We start from the raw sequence: 23,642 nt of genomic DNA on the forward strand, positions 1-23,642 counted from the left end.
AACAGGAGACAAAAGAAAAACATGGAAAAAATAAGGGCAGTGAAGAGGTGTACGGTTAGTCAAAAAAATTAATAGTGTTATCTTTCTCTATTTCAAAGAAAAAACATCCCACATGGTGTCAGAATGCCCCATAATTGCCTGTCTGCAAATGTTCCCACGACATAGAAATACTGTAAAGGTCAATCAAGTTACTTAGTCATAGGCTCTTTTTTTTTTCTTTTGGTAATAAAATCATTTTCTACCATTGCTGCCTAGTCATTTTACCAACCTAGTTAGATCTGTCTGAAACTGGAGGTGGGACGGAAGAGATGTCTGCCTGTGTTTCCTGGGTTAGGTTTACTGTCTCTACCATGAGGTCTTTCCTATTAGTCAGCACCATCCTTTCGACCTTTCCGGCTCTTGCCCTTCACCCTCTGACTTCGTTCCATGCATCATCCTAGACTCTAACTCTTCTCCGTGAAGGCTTAGGCCGCCAGCCTGTGGTTCTGTATCTGCTGCTTTCCGTGTGCAAATCAACACCTTTTCCCATAATTCAAACTGTATTCCTCCAATGCTCCAAAAGTAGTTCTGATGCTAATGTGTATTCATTGATACACATTAGAGCTGCGAGGGCATTTAGTGATCCCTTCTCAGTGTATAGAAGAGGAACCTTAGGGGCAAGCCACACTACAAGCCTGTTGCCTGTCTGTTGAATAAATACAGAAATGATTAAAAATAATAAGTGAATGAATAAAGCTCAGAGAGGTTAAATGACTTCCCTAAACCACAGAGTGGGAGTTAAAATCTGCATCTCTCAACTCCACACTTTGAAGCTTCCTACGTATTGGCAGCCAATTTGACATTTTACATGTCCCAGGGAGAGATTTATAGTTAAAGCTAATCAAAACCACCTTATCAAACGTTGTCTACCCAAACTGATTTTTATGTAGCCCATTCATGTGGTTTCCGCTCACATATACTAAAATAGTTTTTTTCCCTTCTCAGGTGTTCACGTAACTTCTATAATCTGATCATCCTTATGAAGTAGTACTAGATTTAGCAGCTCCCCATAAAATTGTGCCATTGACAGAGGATATCATAAAAATCAGGACCAACTTTTGAAAGTACGCAGAAGAGGCATTAAGTGAGTGACTTTTCAAGTCTAATTTCTAATATCCTGAAGTCATGTTAATTAGCACTCTGACTACTAAAACTTGTATTCTAACCTTTGTTTTATTGGTAGAAGAAGGTAGGCATCACCAAAGTGGGGTAAAGTATCTGTCTGGGTAAGGAGAATGAAATACTCAACAGGCTACCTCTTTCTCAACATACTCGTCATTAGTTCGAAAATATCATGACACGATGATATTTGGCCAAGCAGACAGCAGTTTTAACTCTGAATCAAAGAATGATTTTCCTGTGTGGAGGGTCACAAGCACAAATTGGAGAGCATAGTCATCTCTTCAGCACTCGGATGCACTTAAGACTGTCAGATATTAACATCCATTTCCAAATTAGGAGTATTTCCATTTTACCTTGCTTTCATAGATGTCAGTTCAGTATTAATCACTGCCTAATGTATAATATGGGGGAAATTAAACTGGATGAAGTCTGATTACTGAAAAATAAGATTAATTGGTTAGCTCATGAAGGTAAGCAAATGTTTTGATTACCGATTTCCTTCTAGAAAGATACTGATGGACTATAGTCTTAATGCCAAATACAAAACTTCAACTTGTGAAATATTATTTGCCGTTAACTTCCAATATTTTTAACTTATTGTGAATAATTCACCTAGGGCATTCTTAACAACAACGTTCTTCTCTTTGATTCTTCTGGACTTTTCAGTGGCTTCTCTTCTTCCTACAGCTTTCCACCCCTAAATTATTTCCTAACATTTCTCCGTAAGTCACATTTCTTCCATCTCGAAGTTTCCTTTTTCGAACTTGTTATGTACTGTGTGGCCCGTTTCTGTTGATGACACCTTCATCCGCCCTGTCACTTCTACTCAAAATGTTCTAGTAATTTTTTATTCTTTCCTACCAAACTCTTGTGAGTTCCGCTGAGTCTACTCTAAAATAACTCTTCCACCAGCCCTTCTTTTCATTTCCACACTCGTTCACATATTTCAAGCCTTCATTGCCTCTTGGCTTGCAATGACTACTTAAATAAAATAATCTCTTCACATTCACCCTGAAGAGTCTTGCAGGATTGATCTTCTAAGCCACAGGTTCAAAACCTTTCCAGTGATATCTGCCTACCAAATGAAATCCAAACTCTTCAGCATGCCATGAAAGGTTCCAAATAAGCCTTATTCCCCAGATTTGTCCTTCACACCATTATTCCTCAGCCAAACACAATTAATTGCTATTCCTTGCCTCTGTCTCTTTCCCTTGAATAAGTGTCTTTGGCTATGTTGCTCTTTCAGCATTTGCTGTCAGACAGATTTCAAGGAGAGTTAAAAAAAAACAAACTTTGCACAGTGATTTGTGATTTGTTCGGTAATTTTATCTAGTGAGCCTTATTATTCCCCTTTGAGGCAGCCCTATAGAGATGTCTGTTTTGAACATGTTTATTGAGGATGGGGAGCTTAAGTGATCTCAGATCTCTCCACCAACAAAGATCAAAGCCGAATTGATATATGCTCTACACATTTGTGCCCTTTTCACAATTCCATAATGCTATTACCATATTCATGTATCTAAACACTAAATACATTTTATTTATTTATTTTTAAAGATTTTATTTATTTATTCATGAGAGACAGAGACAAGAGACATAGACAGAGGGAGAAGCAGGCTCCCTGTCGGGGAGCCCGATGTGGGACTTGATCCCAGAACCCCAGGATCATGCCCTGAGCCAAAGATAGGCGCTCAACAGCTGAGCTACCCAGGCGTCCCAAACCTAAATACATTTTATTTTTCTTTTAATTGTTTTTAATTTTTATTTTATTTTATTTTTTATTTATGATAGTCACACACACACAGAGAGAGAGAGAGAGAGAGAGAGAGAGGCAGAGACACAGGCAGAGGGAGAAGCAGGCTCCATGCACCGGGAGCCCGATGTGGGATTCGATCCCAGGTCTCCAGCCAAACCGCTGCACCACCCAGGGATCCCCTAAATACATTTTAAAGTCAAGTTCAAAAATCATCTAATCTACAAAGCTTGCTGAATCTTATTCTGAACTGCTAAAGCATTTGTCTGTACTTTCTTTATTGGTCACCACTTGTAAATTTCTTAGTCTGTCTATACCTTCCAGACAGTAATCTTCATTAGTATGACTAACACATTTTGCAATCCCTCCTCAGTTCTCTTTTTAATTAAATTAGGCATTTCAAGTATTCAAAACATATTTGCGGAGTCAGTATATAAGTGAAGAAATGAATACTACCAGTGTAAACCAACCAACCAGTTTGAGGAGTTTTCTTTTTTCCAGTGAACTTCATCTAATAGTGGTCATAAGAGGAAAAGGAAATTTGAATAATGTCTGTCTCTCTTGTGGCGGAAACCTCAGGCTGTACCCTCTGACACACTACTTTTGTCCTAAGGGACAGGCCTCCAGTATTAAGCTGTCTAGCCACGACTCTAGCCAACGAAGAGCACTACCCACCTTCCTTTGCAGCTCTGTCAGGCCACGTGACCATGTTTTGGCTGCTGAAATGTAACAAAGTGTGTGGTACTTCTAAGAAATCCCCTTAAAAGGAAAGGCTTACTGCCCATTGTTCTTTCCTGTTGGAGAAAGTGTGGGTGTGATCACGAGAGCTTGGGAAAATGTCTTGAACCAGACGCATTGGAGACACTCCAGTTAGGACATTGGAGATCTAAGAAAAAGGTGCTGGAGTGGTTATTACAGAGCTACCAGACCCTGGGCAATCTACTTACCGTGGGAGTCTTTAACGTGAAAGGAAAGTAACTATCTTTTTTAGAGTCACTCTCATTTTTAGCTTTCTTTTAACACAGTTAAACCCAGTCTTAACTTTAATAGATTATAAACTCAAAAAGACAGGGACAGAATCTCTTTTGTTTACCAGTTAGCCCTAGTATCTAGCACAGATCATGGCACATCACCCGCACATCAACATGTCTTTCTTGGGTTACACTGAAGAGATGTTTAGGCCAGGTACAATGAGGAGTCAGGATGCTGGCTTCACATAAACAGGATTATAAATCCTTGATCTTTTGGGAGCTACATTTGCCAAATTCTCAGGATTCAAGTGTCTCAAAGGGACTTTCTAATGTGTTTATTTCTCATTTTGTTTATTTCGAACCCAGTGAACTTCATTTTTTCTTGGCTAAAAGTCCTTGGTGTTGTTGGCATTTTAGTTTTGAATGGCTTATTTGTTATTTATTTATTTATTTATTTATTTATTTATTTATTTATTATGGAGAGACAGAGAAAGAGAGGCAGAGACACAGGCAGAGGGAGAAGCAGGCTCCATGTGGGGAGCCCGATGTGGGACTCGATCCCAGGTCTCCAGGATCACGCCCTGGGCCTAAGGTGGCGCTAAACTGCTGAGCCAGCCAGGCTACCCTTGAATGGCTCTTAATATGTATCTTCCCATTGGGGAAACGGACTCCATTGAAAACGGGTGCTTGATTTTGCTGTTTTGAAAATCAGAGCAGTTTCCTTAAATTTTACTGTTTGCTACTGAGGACTGATACTGTCTTATGGTGACAGGAGCTAAAAAATGTCAATGAAAGAAACGGAGGAAGATTGCCATGATGAAGAGAAGATTTCCATCACATTCCTTCAAAATCTTTTTCCATCAATGGAAGGCAAGAACTCAGTTAAAATCAATTAGGAAACCAAAACAGATATCATGTATTCTCCCTCATGACCTTGCTTGTAATCCACGGCTTGATGCTCGTAGCACAGTCCTTCCTCTCCTTGCCCAACTGCCTATGGCATTAAGAGCCCTGGGGTAAGGACAGGGCCCAAGTGGGAACTCTCAGGTATACTACTTGTTACCCATTCCAGCGTGTGTTTGCACTTGCTGCTTCTTGGCTTTTCTTTAAAAAGGAAAAAAGAAAAAATAACAACCCAAACCAAAAACTCAGGTAGCTCATTGTGGATTCTTTTTAAAAAAATAGTAACATTTTGGTAGAACCCAACTACCAAAACCCCAAAACAAAACACTCGGTACAACATTAGTTGCATTAGTGATGAAATGGCACTCGAATCGCACACTCGAACGGCCCCAGAACAAATGAAGGCCCGCGTTTCAGTGTTTAAAGCTGTGTGTTTCACGATCCTTCCAGAGTCTGTTTTCTCCTTTCAGATGTCAGCATCACTTCCCCGTCCAACGCGTGAGCCTGGAAAGCTATCATTATCTCTGCCTCTAGCAGACAATCCATATCAAAACAGTTGTACACATAAAACCCTAACGACGTCTTGGCTCTCTCTGCTCTGATCCAGCTGTTTGAGTGAATAGCAGTTGGTGAACAGAGCCTGAAACATGGGAAACCCCGAGGCCTTATTTGCTAATGTGGCTTTACCAGCTGCTGTCTTCTGTGGTCTTTGCTGGCAAGGCCTGGATGCCTGCCAGTTGCAGCAGGAACAAGAGAATGTGAGGAATCTATGAAGCTCTTCCATTTACCTCTGTCTGTTGGCATTTGACACCCTTGGCTGTGGAGCTCTTTCCCCAGGGCTGTGAGGGGACCCTGCTGGCTCAGGCTGTGTCAAGTGTTGACTCTCCGTCCCTTTTATACACACTACCAAACATGTACCGTCCTTTAGCATCTAAAGAGAAACTTCTGAGCCTGTTCTCAGTAGCCCATCCAGCCCTTATGTGATTAATCAGGCCAGGAAGAAGACGAGGCAGTTCTCATTTTTCTTAGGAATATGCACTCTAAGAGTCTATGAGAAGAATGTAAATGTTGATATTATTTAAGTCCCCCATTTGATTGCGTATTTTTGCCAGGGATTCAATTAATATGTAAATGTATACACCAGAACGAATGCGTGGGTAAAGTTAATAATCAAATTTCATTTATTATTTTCCTAAGTGCATTTCCAAGAGAGAGCTAAATTATTTGTTGTCCAAACAAATTAAATAAATCGTTTCTAGGTGGTCTCCTCTTGTGTTCTATTCATTATTTAAATGTGTGCATTTTAAATAAACTTTAACATTTTTGCTGTTAGACTTCTGACACTGAAGATAGATAATTAATATCAAAAGAGGGGAAATCTGGAAAAAATATATATGCAAAGCACATGTAATATTTTCAAAGATTAGGAAAAAGTGAGGTTCAAAAGAAAGATTGGGCACTTTTATGAAAATGTATTTTTATCTTCAATATTGGGTAAGAATAACTTGATTGCTTTCCAAAGGCAATGCGAATAAATAGGGCTTGGATTTCTTCACAATACACTAAAATAGGTTATTTGTAGTTTAGTTAGGATAAATAGTAATTATAAAACTAATTATCACAAGAAAGCAAGAACTCTGGGGCACAATTCATTAGGTATTTGCCAAATGGAAAGACCTCACACTCTCTAAAACCACCATCCTTGGGAAAGATTAAAACCATCTCACAAAACAAATGCTAATTCCCACAGGAACTGGATGTGATCTCATCACACTGGATGAGATCTCTGTCCTTACACAGCTCACTTTCGAGGGGGGTGAAGGGGATAAGACAAGAGGATAAATATTAGATGTAGTTTGTTTGATAGTGATACATTTTAAGGAGACAAAAATGAGACAGGTGTACTGACCTTAAATGCTTGCTTCAGCATGGATGGATGAAGATAAAGACTGTGAACATATTCTGGCAAATGTAAAGTTATTTTTGTGGTTTTTGGTCACCTGGGTCACATTTGTGGAAGATGTGGATGTTTATCTTTTGTTACCATCTGGAGTCACTTTCCTTACTAGTTCTAGTTCTTGGTGAGCCACTAACATCGTTGTGACCAAGCATTCTGGGAAGCCAAGAGCTTGCTTCTGTAGAGACCTTCTCTGGAAGAAGCCGGGCAGCTTGTGTCATAGAGCACAGGGTTTCGCTGTGAGCAAGTCAGTAGCGCACATAAAGGCTGAACTTATAACCCGGATGTTAATGGCTCCCTGATCACAGCTAATAGGCTAACTGGTAGATACAAAGTTCAAAAAAATTTGAATACATAAAAAGGTATTCTGGTTCACAGTACACTATGCTCTCCTGTAAACTCTGTTCACATAACCCCTCCTTTGGATCCCAACAATGGCCAGAAGGTTATGGTGTCTAGTGAATGATACACAGTTGGAAAGATGTTTTCCACTCAAATTGAGGCATCTATTTCTGATTGCTCTGTGCCAACACGATTTGTCTCCTACTGTTATTGTTCAACTGTCAACATCAGGATTACCCAGCTGAACTTGTGCTCCAGTGTGCCATTGATAGGACTCTTCTGCCCAGCTCCAATAACACACACACACACACACACACACACACACACACAAACACAAATCTACAACAGACAAGCTTGACTCTTGATTGGCAAAGAGCATCTCTCATGATTCCAATTAAAGACAGAATATGAAGGCAGACTGTCTTATCTGAAAGGGTGTAGGAGACCATCAGGTCAACCCCCTGGTTCCCCAAATACCTGAATTAGAGTTCTTTCAAAACTGTACACCTCTGGTAATAGGAGTCTATGAGTCTGCTTTGGGTCTACCTAGGATTAGAGTCAGTGAAACCCTTGATTTGTACAGATCGTGCCTTTTGCATCTGCACTACAAAGTGTAGGCAGTGCTTTGTTCATCAGACTATAATCTTATATTTGAGTATACTCAAACATGCTAATGTCTGTTCACATCTCTGCTTTGATGTGCCCAAAGAACGGGTGAATAATGGCCTTGTTATCAGAATACTTTCAAAGGAGTGTGCACTGAGACAAAAAGAATGGATTGGAAAGATAGGTGATAAGAAAATTGGGAAATGCTATGAGACATGCCCTATGGGAGTTGTGGTTTATCTATGAGAACTAGCTCTGTATATTTATAGCATCACGAGCCAGCTGAAATGCTCCCTTATACTATATTTAAACCTGAAAATTTAGCTGAATTTCATACTTCCCACTGCAATGTTAATGGGATGCTAGTAAAAATGGAGATGTCAAGTGGAATATTGACTTCTTAACATTAGTTCAGAAAGTGACATTTGAGTTCATTTAGAGGCTCTTAAATCATTAGATACACATGACATTCACTTAAAAGTACATCTCAAGAAGCAAAATTAAAACCTTATATTATGCTTGGGCCCAATAGCTTTCCTATGCAGAATATTTATATGTTCTCAAGTTACTGGAGACTTCAAGAAAAGTACAATTTTAAATTAGTATTTTAGTATGGAAATCTTTCAATAATCCTTTTAATAATGTATTATAAAACATTAAAATAGCATGAAACCAAGATAGGAAAAGGCTGGAAATCCTTTCCTATTGAGCATAATATTAATAATTTGGTAAAATCAGTCTAGGAAAATTACAATGTCTTTCAGTTCCTTTAAAGTGTCTGACTCTGTAAGTGACCTTAAGCTCCTTTAAAACAATTAAAAAATTCAAATATTTGCCTGCCAAAATTTTATAGCATGTTAGATAATGAGATGAATATCGTTATATATAGTCTCTATATATTTCTGAGTATACTTAATTTAGTTAATATTAACATTACTCATTTATGCTTTTATACACTTTGAGTTATATAAGGTCAAGGTCTCAAAACTAATCATAAAAACTAGTGACTGCTATTCATGCTAATATAATAACCCTTTCTCTAAAACAACTGCCAATAAATTTCATTATAAAAAGTTATTAAAAGGGTTAAAAACCTATTAAATGTCAAAGAATTTGCCTGACTCAAACTTCTAATAAAGAAAGAGAATAGGCTTTCTTTCTGAATTATTTAAATCTTTACTGACTGTGCATTGAACCATGAAATTAGAAAAGTGTTATTAGAAGTGTTCTCTGGTTTTTATAAAAGTTGGAGCCCAGAATGTATCAAGCTACAGTCTTTAACTAGACTAGTTAAAGCAGTAGGTTTTTAATCCCAAATACATGGCTTCTGCTGATATAAAGGTCACAATTAAAACTCTATCCTGTAACTTGGTGATAATGAAATTATTATTGGTGAAGCAAACATGTTCATTTAGAACATATGAGCTACATGTTCTAATTTTAATTTGGACAAATATCTTCTTTTTTTTTTTATCTTTCCATGTCCACTAACACAGACCCACTCAACTAATAATTAGGTTTTAATAGTGACTAATTTTAAAGCACTAATGTTAACAGTTTGAATTATCTCTCATTTACAGGTTTAACATCTACAAAATATATGTTGAAATTAGATAACTATGGTATAAAGAGTTAAAATGGATCATAATTCTGCATAATTATAACCCTGTGTGATGGTGGTATAAATTTAGGTATAAATTATAAAAAATAGCAAATATACCTTCCACATTATAAATATTTTTCTCCAGGAAACTATACTTAGTACAACTGATTTGAACTGGTCTATGCCTGACAAGCAGGTAATTGTCCACAACACATATCAGTCTCAACTGGTCAGTGGTAGCCTTTGGTAATCGTGGGTTGTAATTTTTTTTTTTTTAAGTGAGCAGTCATCGGATTTATTTAAAAATGCAATGATATTTAAAATGATACAAAATATCAGTTCCAAAACAACATCAAAAAGTGAGTGTAGGGACACCTGGGTGGCTCAGTGGTTGAACATCTGCCTTTGGCTCATGATCCCGAAGTCCCGAGATTGAGTCCTGCATTGGGCTCCTTGCAGAGAGTCTGCTTCTCCCTCTGCCTATGTCTCTGCCTCTCTCTCTGTGTCTCTCATGAATGAATAAATAAAATCTTTTTAAAAAGTGAGTGTACTGGGGCATCTGGGTGGCTCAGTTGGCTAAGCATCTGCCTTCGGCTCAGGTCACCATCCTAGGGTCCTGGGATCAAGCCCCACATTGAGCTCCCTGCTCAGTGAGGAACCTGCTTTTCCCTCTACGATTCTTGCTCCTCCTGCTTGTACGCTCTTTTTCTCGTGCATGCACTCTCTCTCAAATAAATAAATAAATAAAATATTTACAAAAAAAGTGAGTGGACTTAATCACAGCTCACAGCAGAGTCAATGGGTAAATAGAATGATGCATGCCATAGCACATTGCTCATAAACTGGCAACAAAAAAGTTGGTAAGGGAAGATAGAGGAACTCTATCTTTTAAGAATTAGAATCAGGAGCTGCAGAATCATCTAGCATCCACCCCATGTTGTACCTATAGTTAGAAATGTATGAGATGGGAACTCTGGGGATCTTCTGGTTCTAGTCAATGGTGGCCACAATGCAACACTTACTCCCTACATTAAGCAGTCATCTGCAGAGGTTCCTTTGTGTGTGCATGGTAATCATTCAAATCTTGGACCTTTGGCAATCCTTAAAGCCACTCAATACTTTTGCCCCAATTTCTCATATTCAGCCATTATAGTCAGTTATAGAAGGGATACACCTGGCATACAGATGGCCCATCATTGACTGTACTAAGTCAAGTTTGACTTTAATGGAAAAGTTGATAAAATTTGTATCAACTAGGATGAGGTCAGGTGGGCCCAGCTGTGTGTGATATGGGAAAAATAAGCAGGGAGGATGTTGGGAGACTTCTTTTTGCTTGAGTGCACTGGGGTCTTTCTCTTTGGATTTCACTCTATCCTTCTCTTTAAGCTTCTGATCTAAGGGACTAAACATTTGCCTCATGGTCAAATACTTACTTGCTTTCTTTTGCTTCTCTATTCATGCTACACTCCTGTTTCTGGTAATCATGGTCTTAAGTTCTTTTATTAATACTATCTACTACTTACTGGTCCTGCTTCATACACTAAGCCCACAGCCTTGTTTAACCCTCATGATAACCAGGTGAGACCATCACACCCACGAAGGACCAAAGACTCAGAAAGGGGATCCTTCAGCTATTCAGTAAGTAACCAGCTGGAATTTGTCACAATCTGCCTGACCTCAAAGCCTGGTTCATAACTATGGCACGTCTGCTACTGATCCAGTATGTGAACTGATAGTTTTTAGATGTTCTTTTTTAACAAAGGAGAGTTGGAAGGGCTTGCTGGGGAAGATGCAGCTAGAACCTAGAATGACCAACTTTAAAGCACTGATGTTTCCAGTAGGAGATTCAGTGGGAAATATTTTACGGAACACTTGCTCTGTGCCTGGTACTATGATAAGTCATAGGGGAAATAAAGGCAGATGAGACTGTCCTTGTGATTGAAGAGCCCATGGCGTGGGGAGACATACTGTCATACAAGGGGGGGATTAATTGCCGTAACCAAAAACACACTGCTATCGACTTGCAGGGGAAGAAGTGTGATTTCTGAGGGGAGTGAAATGTGCAATGATGTTGCAACAACGGGTCTGTCTACAATGACTGAAACTGTCGTGAGCATCACTGAGAACTAAGGATGCCTTCTGAATAAAACATGCAAACAAAAGCAGAAACAGACTGATAAAAACAGAGAACAAGTAGACAGTTGCCAGAGGTGGAGCAGATGAGCAAAACGGTGAACGGTGAAGGGAGGTACAGATACAGGCTTCCAGTTATGCAATGAATAACTCGGTAGGGGAGGTGAAAAGCCCAGCACAGGGAATACACTCAATAGTACTGTTTTGGTGTTGCATGGTGACCGACGTCAGCTACACTTGTGGTGAGCCCAGCATAATGGATAGACTTGTCCAACCATTATGTCATACACCTGAATCTAACATGACATTGTCAGTCAACATGACATTGTCTTCAATTAAAAAATGCTTTTTAAATAAGAAGACATTTGCAAAGTGGAAATAAGTGCGAATTTAACTCCAAAAGCAATATCATGGACACTAAGTTACATCATTTGATCATTGGATGGTCCACTATGCTCGCTACAGTTTCATAAAAGTGATGATTTGTCTAAGATACTGTGGAAAAGACTGAAGAAAAATAAACTAATCGTGTGGCTTTTCCACTCAAGCAAACCTTAACAATTAAGTACACAATGAAATCCTATTTTTAAAGAACTCTAACTGAGAATAATCTGATAGTTTGATTTCTGCTTGGGAATTAGCAATTTGGTTGTCCAATGTTTTATCTTCTAAGTTTTAGGATTGCTAGAGACTTTGTAGTTTCAGGACCATCTGTCAAAATGTTCTGAAGTATCAAGTTGTTCTAACTGAAAGAAGCTCATAAAACACACTAACATGTGATACTACATTAGCAGAGAGGCCATTTTGTCAAACCCTAACTATTGGCCTACGGTTTCAAAAATAACTTGGGTTTCTACACCGGGTCCTGAAAAAACATTTATGGGCACACTGACACAGTCATTTTGAGGAGTATCTCTGCTATGCTCCTTTCGTTAGCTACAAATGTCACCACATAAATTATGCTCACGTAGAACAATGACTCAAACACTTTGATCAAAACTTCTCTTTATATTTGCCCCACTTGTCAATCAGTGCCATTCACTTGTTAGTGATGTATGTTATCTAGAAGGAAAAAAAAAAACACCCATTCTGCAAGGAAGGTGAGAAGGCACAAGTCTTTCTTTGGTCCAGGCTGGGCTCCTGGATTAATTTATGTGGGTGCTTCACAGCTCTCTGAGACAAACAGGAAAAGTACAAAAAATATAAAACAGATTCACTGTGGGGAAGGGCGTGATCCTGGAGACCCGGGATCGAGTCCCTCATCAGGCTCCCTGCATGGAGCCTGCTTCTCCTCTGCCTATGTCTCTCTCTCTCTCTCTCTCTCTGTGTGTGTGTCTCTCATGAATAAATAAATAAAATTTCTAAAAAAAGTTTCTTTCCCCCCTAAATCATAAAAGACTAAATGGATGCTTGATGGGTTTAGGAGGGCTGGTATTAGGAACTTTAAACAGAAAAGAAGATCTTTCTGCATATTACATTCAATTTTTGATGAAGACAACTTTTTTCACCTGCTTCATTCTTAAGTGATGTCTCTCCCACTTGTTTTCTCTGAAGAGGAAAACCTGAAGAGGTGGATGGTTGGTACTCTGGGGAGCCATTGGCCTTCCAGCACAGTAGGGGCGCCCTCTCAGGCATGATCTACAAAGGGTTTGTCCACATGAGGGTGATGAATCCATGTTAGATTATAACAATTCTAATGTGGGCTCTGCCCTGACAAGGGAGGCTTGAATAAGAATTCGATTAAGTTAGCAGTAGCTCTTAATATTCATGCCCATAATCTGGGTAACATAATTTCAGTAAAATGTCTAAAAAGTCCCAGGAAAGCAGGTGCCCTTTTAAATTTAAATTTAACTTAGTGTCTTGGTAGTTTTTCTTTTAATTCCTGCTGAAAACATCTAGAATGCTTTTCCCCCCTTTCCTGCCCCAGTTAAACACTCGATTCTAAGTAAGATGGAATAAATACTCTTTATCATGAATTTTGAAGGATTTCAAGAGTGTGAATTTTTCTCTCAATAATCATTTTGTCGGGATCCCTGGGTGGCTCAGTGGTTCAGCGCCTGCCTTTGGCCCAGGGCGTGATCCTGGAGTCCTGGGATCAAGTCCTGTGTCGGACTTCTGGCATGGAGCCTGCTTCTCCCTCTGCCTGTGTCTCTGCCTCTCTCTCTCTCTCTCTCTATGTCTATCGTGAATAAATAAATAAAATCTTAAAAAAAAACTTAATAATCATTTTGTAGCTGCAGAATATGGACTTATTGTTTGCTGATCTGTGGACATGCCTTTTCTAGGTGATGAATTCTTTTCTTTCTTCTTCTTTCTTCTTTCTTTCTTTCTTTCTTTCTTTCTTTCTTTCTTTCTTTCTTTCTTCTTCTTTCTTCTTTCTTCTTTCTTTCTTCTTCTTTCTTTCTTCTTTCTTTCTTTCTTTCTTTTTCTTTTTTCTTTCTGTCTTTCTTTTTCTTCCCTTCTCCTTTCTTTATCTCTCTTTTTTGTGGGGTAAAGATTTCTTTATTTATTTGAGGGTGAGATCATGACCAGGAGGGGCAGAGGGAGAAGGAGAGACAATCTTAAGCAGACTCCCCACTGATCATGGAGCCCGAGGTGGGGCTCGATCTCACCACCTTGAGATCATGACCTGAGCAGAAATCAAGAGTCAAAGGCTTAATGGACTATACCACTCAAGCACCCCTAAGTGAATGCATTTCTGATCTTTAAAGTGCTCTGTGCAAAAAGAAAAGTAAAATAAAATAAAGAACTGAGAAGTTTACTCAGTTGAACTCTTATTAATAAATACTTTAAACTGCCAGGGGGATATATTTTAAAATTAGGAGTATACTCAATTTGTTATTTTATTATTTTATTTCATGTTTTAGTAATAGCATTGACATATTTTAACAAGAAAAAAGAACTACCAACATCTCAGATAAAGCCTAAAAGTCTATTGTGAGGCTAAATCCATATGTTAACAGAACTATTTAAACAACGAAATCCTATACTGTAAAAGTTTTTACATGTATATAGTTATATAGACATTGTTGGATGAGATGCCACACTAACTGACATACTCATCAAGCATTGGTTCAAAAGGAAAGCCCAATAAGAGCAACATTCTGGGCATGGAAAAAATGAATTTCTGTAGGATTTGCTTAATCACTAGCTGATGAACCCCAAACATTTCAATGCCACCAGAATAAAAATTATTTAGTATGAGAACTTATTGCAACAAAGTGATAAGAACAGTTGTATTACAATTTAATCTTGTACATGTAAACTTTTATTCTTTCTATTCTTTTCTTATGCAGTGCCATGGGAGAAGCTTAACTTAGGTGCATTTTTTTCCAAAATGATACCCTGCATCTTGAAAAAGTATTAATCGGCAGAATGGCAGTTTTGAATATAATTAGAATCTTACGAGTTGCTCAGTTATATATATTGATACTTGCAACTCTGCTGTCTTTATTCCCCGATAACAAAATAACCCAAATAATAATGTCAAAGCAAGTGGCTGTTAAGAATGTTAAATATACGTGTCACTGCAAGGCAGGATATTTCTTGTAAGTTATGAAAAATGCACTTTGCTCATGGGTAAAATGTAGTTTAATGATATGGAAATAAGTTCATGGTTCTTCTATATTGTATTTACAATTTTGTGTCTAAAAATATTTAATATCTCTAGCATAATTATATGACCACATGATGACAGCTCCAATAAATGGGAAAAATCTCAATTACATTGATCAACTGAAGGAAAAGAGAAAAACTCACATCATTAAAGTTTAGAGCCTATTACAAGGAAGCATGAAAGAATATCTACCCTGCAGTTTTTAAATTTAAAACCATCTGATCATTTTTTTGCATCTACATTTATGGAAGCTAATAGAATTTTTTAGTTACAATTGATTTTCTAAAGAAAAAAGGGCTCTTGGAAAAGACAGAAGTCAGAACCTTTAAAAAAAGTGTATTATATTTTATTTCCCCTTTCATAGGCCAGGCATATATTAGTTGAAGACTATAAATATTTATATTTTAATGTTTGCCTTTTTAAAGGAAACAGGGAGATAGCTTTTGGGGGCTTATGTTTCTTGCCTTCCCCCATCAGAACTTTCATTGGATGCTCACTACGTGTGACACAAATGCAGGTGCAAGCCTGGATTTTGGGGGAGGGTGTGGAGGGCAGGAGGAACAAAAGAGGAGGTTGTGTGGGGGGATGCTAGAGGAACTAAAATGGGAGGGGTCTCGTTTAACAAGACTCTACCCTCAGTGTCTCAAGGGCAAACTCCTCAGAGAGATTTGCCCTGGCAAGCCTACAAGAGTATATCCATCCTTCCCAATGCAGGCATCTTTTTCACAGCATGTCCACCATTTATTATTATCTAGGATGGGGTTCTGCAAACATTAACCTGCACTCGACTCCCCTGGAATCACATAACATGTGACTCTGATTCAGGGAATCTTGGGAAGGGTTTGGGATTCAGCATTTCTAACAGCCCTCAGGTGGTGCCAGTGTGCCATACGCAATGTGTTTCAGGATTATTTGATTCCTCTGATCAGAATCCAAATTCTGAGGGCAGGGTCTCTTGCCTGTGTTTTTTTACTGCTCTGTTCTCAGGGTCAAACTCAGGTACACCGAAGAATCAGGCTCTGAGAGGAGAATGATGCAGTAGCAGCTGAACACTGAACCACTTGGTAAAGCTCCAAGCTCTCCCAGAGAGTTTTGGCTATGGTTTGTGGATTCTCTTGCTACTTTCCATGCCAGGAGATTATGGTACAGAATTACCAACTGACAATAGGCCATGTTGACCAGATTTCCCGTGGGTAGATTGATGAGCAAGTTATTTCTTATAAATTCCAGGTGATTATTAATTAATAGGGGAGCAAGAATGGGGGGAGCTCCATCCATCAAACATGACAGAACTTTTTGGGTAAAGTGAGAATAAAACTATGATGCAAGGTCTTCAAAGATTTTGAAATTCTAGGGTAAAATCCTTCTAAGATAATTATTAAGATTAATATTTATAATTTCTCAACATACCAAAAACTTAAGAAAGAACTAAATAAAAATAAAAGGACAGCAATAAAATTTGTGAAATGCAGCAAAAGCAGTGTGTAGACAGAAACTTATATTGCTAAATGCATATATTAGAAAAGAAGAAAATTCTAAAATTAATAACCTAAGCGTTTTATCTTAAGAAACCAGAGAAGGAAGAGCAGTTTGAGCGTAAACCTAGAAGAAAAGGCTTTAGTTTTAGAAAAACTAAAGGTGAAATCAATGAAATTGACAACAGAAAAACAATAAAAAAAAAATCAACAAAGCCAAAAGCTGGTTCTTTGAGAAATCAATAAAACTGATAAACCACTAGACAGGCTAACTAACAAAAAAATGAAAGGACACTAATTACCAGTATCAGATATGGAAAAGGAGTCATCCCTACTGATGCCAAAGCACATTAAAAATATAAAAGAATGGTATGAAAACTCTAGGCTCACAAATTTAACAATTTAAATGAAATGGAACAACTGAGTTTCAAAAACTACCAAAACTCATACAAGGAAAAAATAGTTAACCCAAATAATCCTGTATATATTAAATAGATTAATCAAGAATTAACAACCTTCCAAAAAGACACACCAGGTCCACATAGCTTTTAACAAGCATTTTTGGAAGAAATCTCCATAATATCTCCAGAAACAGAGGAAACATTTCCTAACCCATGTTACAAGACCCAACATTTCCTAATATCACTATAGATTAAGAACACTACAAGAAACCTACAGACCAATAACTCTCATGAAGATAAATGCAAAAATATTTTGCTGAAAAGTAAAATATTTACAAGCTGAATCTAATGATGTATAACAAAAATCACATACCACAAACAAGTAGAATGTACTCCAAGTATTCAAAACTAGCTCAACATCAGAAAATCTATCAGTGTAATCCAACAACACATCACCAGGCTAAAGAAGGAGAGGTGGGAGGATAATTTGATGTTAAAGGTAGAAACCTGTATCAAATGTAAATAAGCCACAGTGATTGAATGCACAGTATAATGAAAATAGGCAATACTGTACTATAATTACATGATGTGATAAATATCACTACAGTGGCAATCGTGTTGAAATATATAATGTATTAAAATAACACATTGCATACCTTAAATTTACACTATGTTATATGTCAAACATATTCAATTAAAAAAACAGGCTAAAAAAGAAAAATCAGATGAACGTATCAACAGATGCAGAAAAAGCCTGTGACAAAATCTAAACTCATTAATGATAAAAACCTTTAGCAAACTAGGGATAGGAAGAAACTTAATTTCATTTTAAAAATCTATGAAGATCTTTCAGCTTACATCATACTTAATGGTGAAAAATTGGATATTTTCCCCTTAAAATTGGAAACAAGGGAAGGATGTCCCTTTCCAGCACTCTCATTTAATGTTATACTGAAAGTCCTAGACAATAAAAGGGAAAAAAGGAAGATATAGCTTGGAAAGAAAGAAAGAAAGCCATCTCAATTTTCAGGTAACACAACTGTGAAGAAAATCCCAAAGATTCAACAACAATAATCCTCTTAGAAATAATAAGCAAGTAAAGTAAGGACGAAGAAGTTGATGCTTTTCTATATACTAGCAGTGAAAAATTGGAATTTGAAACTTAAAAACAGTTACTTACAATGGCATTACAAAAATAAGATATTTAGGCATAAATGTATCAAAACCTATACAGGATCTACATACAGAAAACTATGAACATTGAAGAAAAAAAATCAATGAGGTCTAAATAAATGGAGATTCTATGTTCAATGTTTGAAAGACTCAACATTTTTAGGGTGTCAGTTCTCAATTAAAAAAAAAGATTTTATCTGTTTATTCACGGGAGACACACACACAGAGGCAGAGACATAGGCAGAGGGAGAAGCAGGCTCCTCCTGTGCGGGGCCTGATGCAGGACTTGATCCCAGGACCCCAAGATCACACCTTGAGCTCTGAAGGCAGATGTTCAACCACTGAACCACCAAGCGCCCCATTCTCAACCTCATCCAAGATCCAACAGAATTCCAGTCAAATCTCAGCAAGTCATTTCATAGACATAGGAACAGTGGTTCTGAAGTTTACATAGAAAACAAAGGACATAGAGTAGCCAACAGAATACTGAAGAAGAACAAAGTTGGAGGACTCTTGCTGCCTGATTTCAAAACTTACTATCGAGCTACAGTAATGGAGATAGAATGGTATTGGCAAAAGAGTAGACACATGAATCAATGGAACAGAACAGATAGCCCAGAAATAGATCCATATAAATATAGTCACTGATCTTTGGCAAAAGAGCAAAGGCAATTCAATGGAGGAATAAAGTCTTTTCAACAAATGATGCTGGAACTTTTTAGACATTCATATGCAAAAGAAAAAATGTAGAAGATGTTTAATTCAGTACTAGAGGGAATGGAAAATGGTACAGCTACTTTCGAAGACATTTTGACAATTTCTTACAAAATTAACATAGTTTTACCAAACAATTTAGAGATCACATTCCTAGGTAATTACCTGATTGATATTAAAACTTATGTCCCCCCAAGAACATGCACACAAATGTTTGTAGTAGATTTATTCATAATCACCAAAACATCCCTCAATAGGTGAATGGATAACTAAATTGCAGTATATCCATAAAATGGAATATTATTCAATGATAAAAATAAATGAGCTATCAAGCCATGAAAAAACATGAATGAATCTTAAATGTATATTGCTAAGTGAAAGAAGCCAGTTAGATAAAGCTGTATACTTTGTGTAAAGTTATAAACTATGTGTAATTCAATTACATAACGTTCTGGAAAAGGCAAATCTAGATAGATGATAAACACTGATGGTTGGGTATTCAGGAAGAAATGGTGGTTAAGTAGGTAAAACAAAGGGAATTTTTTAGGGTAGTGAAACTATCCTGTATGATACTGTAATGGTGGATATAAGACAGTAAGCATTTGTCAATACCTATAAAACTTTATAGCACACAATGTAAATCTTAATGTATGCAAATTAAAAAAATATTTAGGAGGTTGGGGAATCCTGGAATGGAATGAAGAATATGACAAAAAAAACTTCATGTATTGCAAATATATGAAACAATCTCATTAAAGGAGATAGGTAAGAAGTTGTTGACCTAAGTAACTTTGGACATGAGTAGTCTACCAAAGGGCAAAAGGAACTGTGCATAAACACTGTATCCTGGTTGATAAAGTTGTTTCCCATAGGACTATGGGTTACCAATTCTACTACTGCTATACATGGTTCCTGGGATGAGACAATAAAGTAAATGGAGAGTTGACAGCAGGGCTAGGTTTCTCACTGCTGTTGCAGGATATTACAGATAAGCAAGACCAGAAGACTTCATGGCAATGGATTGGAGCTGAAGACACCACTATGAAGTACTAGTAATATAGACACAGATGGCTACATAAACAAATCTTTATAGATGTGTGTATAAATACAGGCTAATATTCATGCTTACAGCCCCCTGCTCTGGCAGCTGAGAGGTCCTGGAAACAATGAAACCCCAGTAAAAGTGAGCCTACCGATGTCCAGACCTGAGTTTCTGACACCATTATCTAATAAAAGAACAAGGGCTCCTTGGAGGAAGGGCTGGTTCTAGGACAGGAACAGAAAATATATAAGATGAACCTGGAGTATTTTGAACTGACAGAAAATAAAAAAGTGATCAAAACACAAAAACAAACAACAAAACATACAGACACAAACATACAGACACAGTCATGGATGTTTTGTTATAGGGCTACAGAAGCCAACTGAAATGAGCTCCCAATAGCCAATAGTTAAGCTGGAACCATTTGTGATAAGATAGATAGATGATAGATAGATAGATAGATAGATAGATAGATAGATAGATAAACAGATATATAAAATAGTATTAGATTATAACCCAAAGTATAAAAATAAATACCCATGAGTCCATAATGAAAAAAGCAAATGAACAGATAAACAAAGGCATAAATAAATGGGAGAGAATAGACAAGTCTCCAATGCAGAAGAATTTCCAATAGTTTATGTAGATACTCACCTTCCAGACTGAGCATCATAACTCCCCACTCCTCAAATGTGGGTTACGCATAATGACTTTCTTGCCAAAAATGCAATTCAGTAAGGGAGAATTTAAAAAAAAAAAAAACAACACCAGTAACTGTACAGTGCAGAGACCTGACAAACACTACTTCAGACCCGTGATCAAGGTTACCGTCAACTGTGATGTCATCTTGATAATATGAACCGTTTGTATAATCTGATGAGAATGGTACCTTAAGGTTTTCCTTCTGAAACCACTTTATTCCAATGTAATCATGAAAAAAAAAATCAGATGAATTCTGATCAAGGGACATTTTACAAAATACCTGATAGTACTTCTTAAAACTGTCAAATTTATCAAAAACAAGGAAAATCTGAGACACTGCCACAGCCCAAGAGGAGCCTAAGGAGGAGATATGACAATGAAAAGTAATGTGCTACCCTGAGACAGAAAGGAGATATTAGGGAAAAGCTGAGGATATCTAATTAAAGAATGGACTTCAGATAAGAATCATGTATCAATATCATTTCATTATATGTGATAAATGTATCATATTCACAGAAGATGTAAATAATAGGGGAAAGTAGGTCTGGGGCATGTAGGCTATCTTCACAATAACTTAGTAATTTAAGACTTCTCTAGAATAAAAAAAACGGAATTTTAAACTGGCCCAGTTCTACTCCTAGTAGCTGAGCTAAAAGCTTACCAAGAATCAGGTATATTAGTTCCCAAACCTGTTTATGTCATCATACTTATTAATGCAATTGCAACATTTATTCAAATAACATACAAACTGATTAAATCTGCATGCATGCAAAGCGAATTGTTGCTGTATAAATCAAATTTAATGCTCTGGAAAGACTGAATAAAGATATGCTATTTAAAAACTTGCTGCCTAATTATGACATGATGATACTGTTAAAGATCATAAAAAATATTGCAAGACTGTATAAAGAATCTTCCTTTGTGTTGTCTCATAAGAATCTTTAACTTCTTGCATGGTTTTAAAGAAATTTAAAGAGAAAATATTCATAGACAGAGTTTTATGGCTGTTGTTAACTACAAATTGCACACAAGGCGGCGATCAGAGGCCCAAATGCTGAGAACACTGGTTCTCTCTCAAAAAGGCCTAGATATTTATTTGCTCACCTGCTCTTTTGACCTAGTAACTATTGTGTCGTGATCTTTCAACTACCTTCTAAAATATCTTGGATGTGGAAAGAAGTTCTCTGAAGATTACAATCTCACATGCATGAATCACAGTGAGGCTGAAAATGTTAGCACTGGAGTTTTGTCAACCTCCTCCTCACCCACCAATTGCTCACTGTACTGGCATTTGATGGAAGTGTTCAAAAATAAGGTGTTAAACTTCTACTAAACATCCATGGAAAATATAAATAATATACTGCATACTGGTACAGATGCTCTTTGACTTACCATGGGTTATATCCCAATAAACCATAAGTCAAAAATGCATGTAATCTCCCAACCTACCAAACATCATAGCTTAGCAGAACCTACCTTAAAAGTGCTCCAAACACACTACCCCACCATTGGGCAAAAGCATCTAACACAAGGCCTATTTCATAATAAAGAGTTGAATATCTGATGTAACTTACTGAATTCTATATTGATAGTGAAAAACAGAATGGTTGTATGGGTACAGAATGGTTGTAAGTCCTTCAGTGGTTGACCCTCATGATCATGTGGCTGTGGCTACTGCCCCTGCCCAGCATCATGAGAGAGGATTGTACTGCATATCACTAGCCTGGGAAATAATTCAAACTCAAAATGGCAAGTACAATTTCTACTGAATGTATATTGCTTTTGTACCATCATCTAGTAGAAAAATCTTAATTCTTACACCATTGTAAATTGGGGACTGTGTTTATACCGGTAGAGTATCTGACTACATTTGTTCTTTGCTTTTTAAAAAAAGATTTTATTTATTTATTTCAGAGAGATAGATAGCAAGGGGGACCACGAGCGGGGGAGGGGGCAGAGGGAGAGAGAAACAGACTCCCAGCTCAGCAGGTTGCCTGATATGAGGCTGAATCCCAGGACCCTGGGATCATGACCTGAGCAGATGCTTAACTGACTGAGCCACCCAAGCGCTGCTTTTTTTTTTTCTTTTTTTGCTTTTGAGAGAGACTCTATTGAGCTGTCTAGCTTCCCAGAGATTCCATGAATACTGGATATTTCTCCTCCACAATCTGTTTAAGGGCAGAAACCAGAAATTTCCTGAGTGACTTGTCACTTCTGAAAAGAATACATAACATGAATGCCAGGAAGCTTTTCTCACCATGATAGATGAAGACCTATTGTTGGCCAAGTGTTACAGGATGTGGGCCCTATCATTAATCACACTGAAGGTAAACATAACTTCCAAGAGTGCTCTTTTTACCTGACTAGTGAGTCTACTGTGAGGGACTTCATCCGTCTATGCCTGGCATACATTCTATGGGTTTTCTAAGTGCTGAAAGTGTATTAATGAGTCCATCCATGTTTTTGTTTTCCCTGGTTGATTTTTAAAACTTTGCTATTAAAATTTTCTTCAGGGAAATTTTTTAGTTTCCACAGGAATACAGGAGTGCCTTTTCAGAATGATGGAATTTTTATTTTGTTTTGGAGAAGGAAAGTGTGAAGGATGTTTTGAGTGTGTGTGGGTAGACGGCAGAGGGAATATATGTGTTCCCAGGAACATTTTGGCTTCCTAAGACTTTGTGAGCGCTAAGGTAGTGCTAGCTTCTGGAATCACCTACTTGAGGCATTTCTGAGCCAAGATGAGAAAGCCAGAGCCAAGAATGAGAATCGTGTACTATTTATTGAGAGAAAAAAGTCTATTTGTATTAGACTCAATTCCCAAAGAAACAGGTCTAAAAATTGCAAAAGATATTGCAAAATGTTGAAGGCAAAATTAATTTTTATTTACTTGTATTTACAACACAGATATTATGCCATTAAAAATGTTTAGGAGCAGAAAAAGTTGCAAAGGATACAAAAATATGCAGGGTGCCCAACAGTGGAAGGCTGGAATCTCTGCTATCACTAAAAACTTTGTAGATTGTGTCTTTATCTTTTCTACTCTGAAGCTCAATCTATGTTTTTAAGATTTTATCGATTTATTCATAAGAG

General features: G+C 37.4%; 1 protein-coding gene and 1 pseudogene across 1 annotated transcript in view; both read right to left on the reverse strand.

The window, feature by feature from the left end:
* Positions 1-23,642, reverse strand: part of TOX (thymocyte selection associated high mobility group box) — a 299,580-nt gene that overhangs the window by 48,617 nt on the left and 227,321 nt on the right.
* On the reverse strand, positions 10,185-10,745 carry LOC102154479 (annotated as a pseudogene).

This window comes from Canis lupus, chromosome 29 (assembly GCF_011100685.1).
Source record: "Canis lupus familiaris isolate Mischka breed German Shepherd chromosome 29, alternate assembly UU_Cfam_GSD_1.0, whole genome shotgun sequence".
Lineage (NCBI taxonomy): Eukaryota > Metazoa > Chordata > Mammalia > Carnivora > Canidae > Canis > Canis lupus.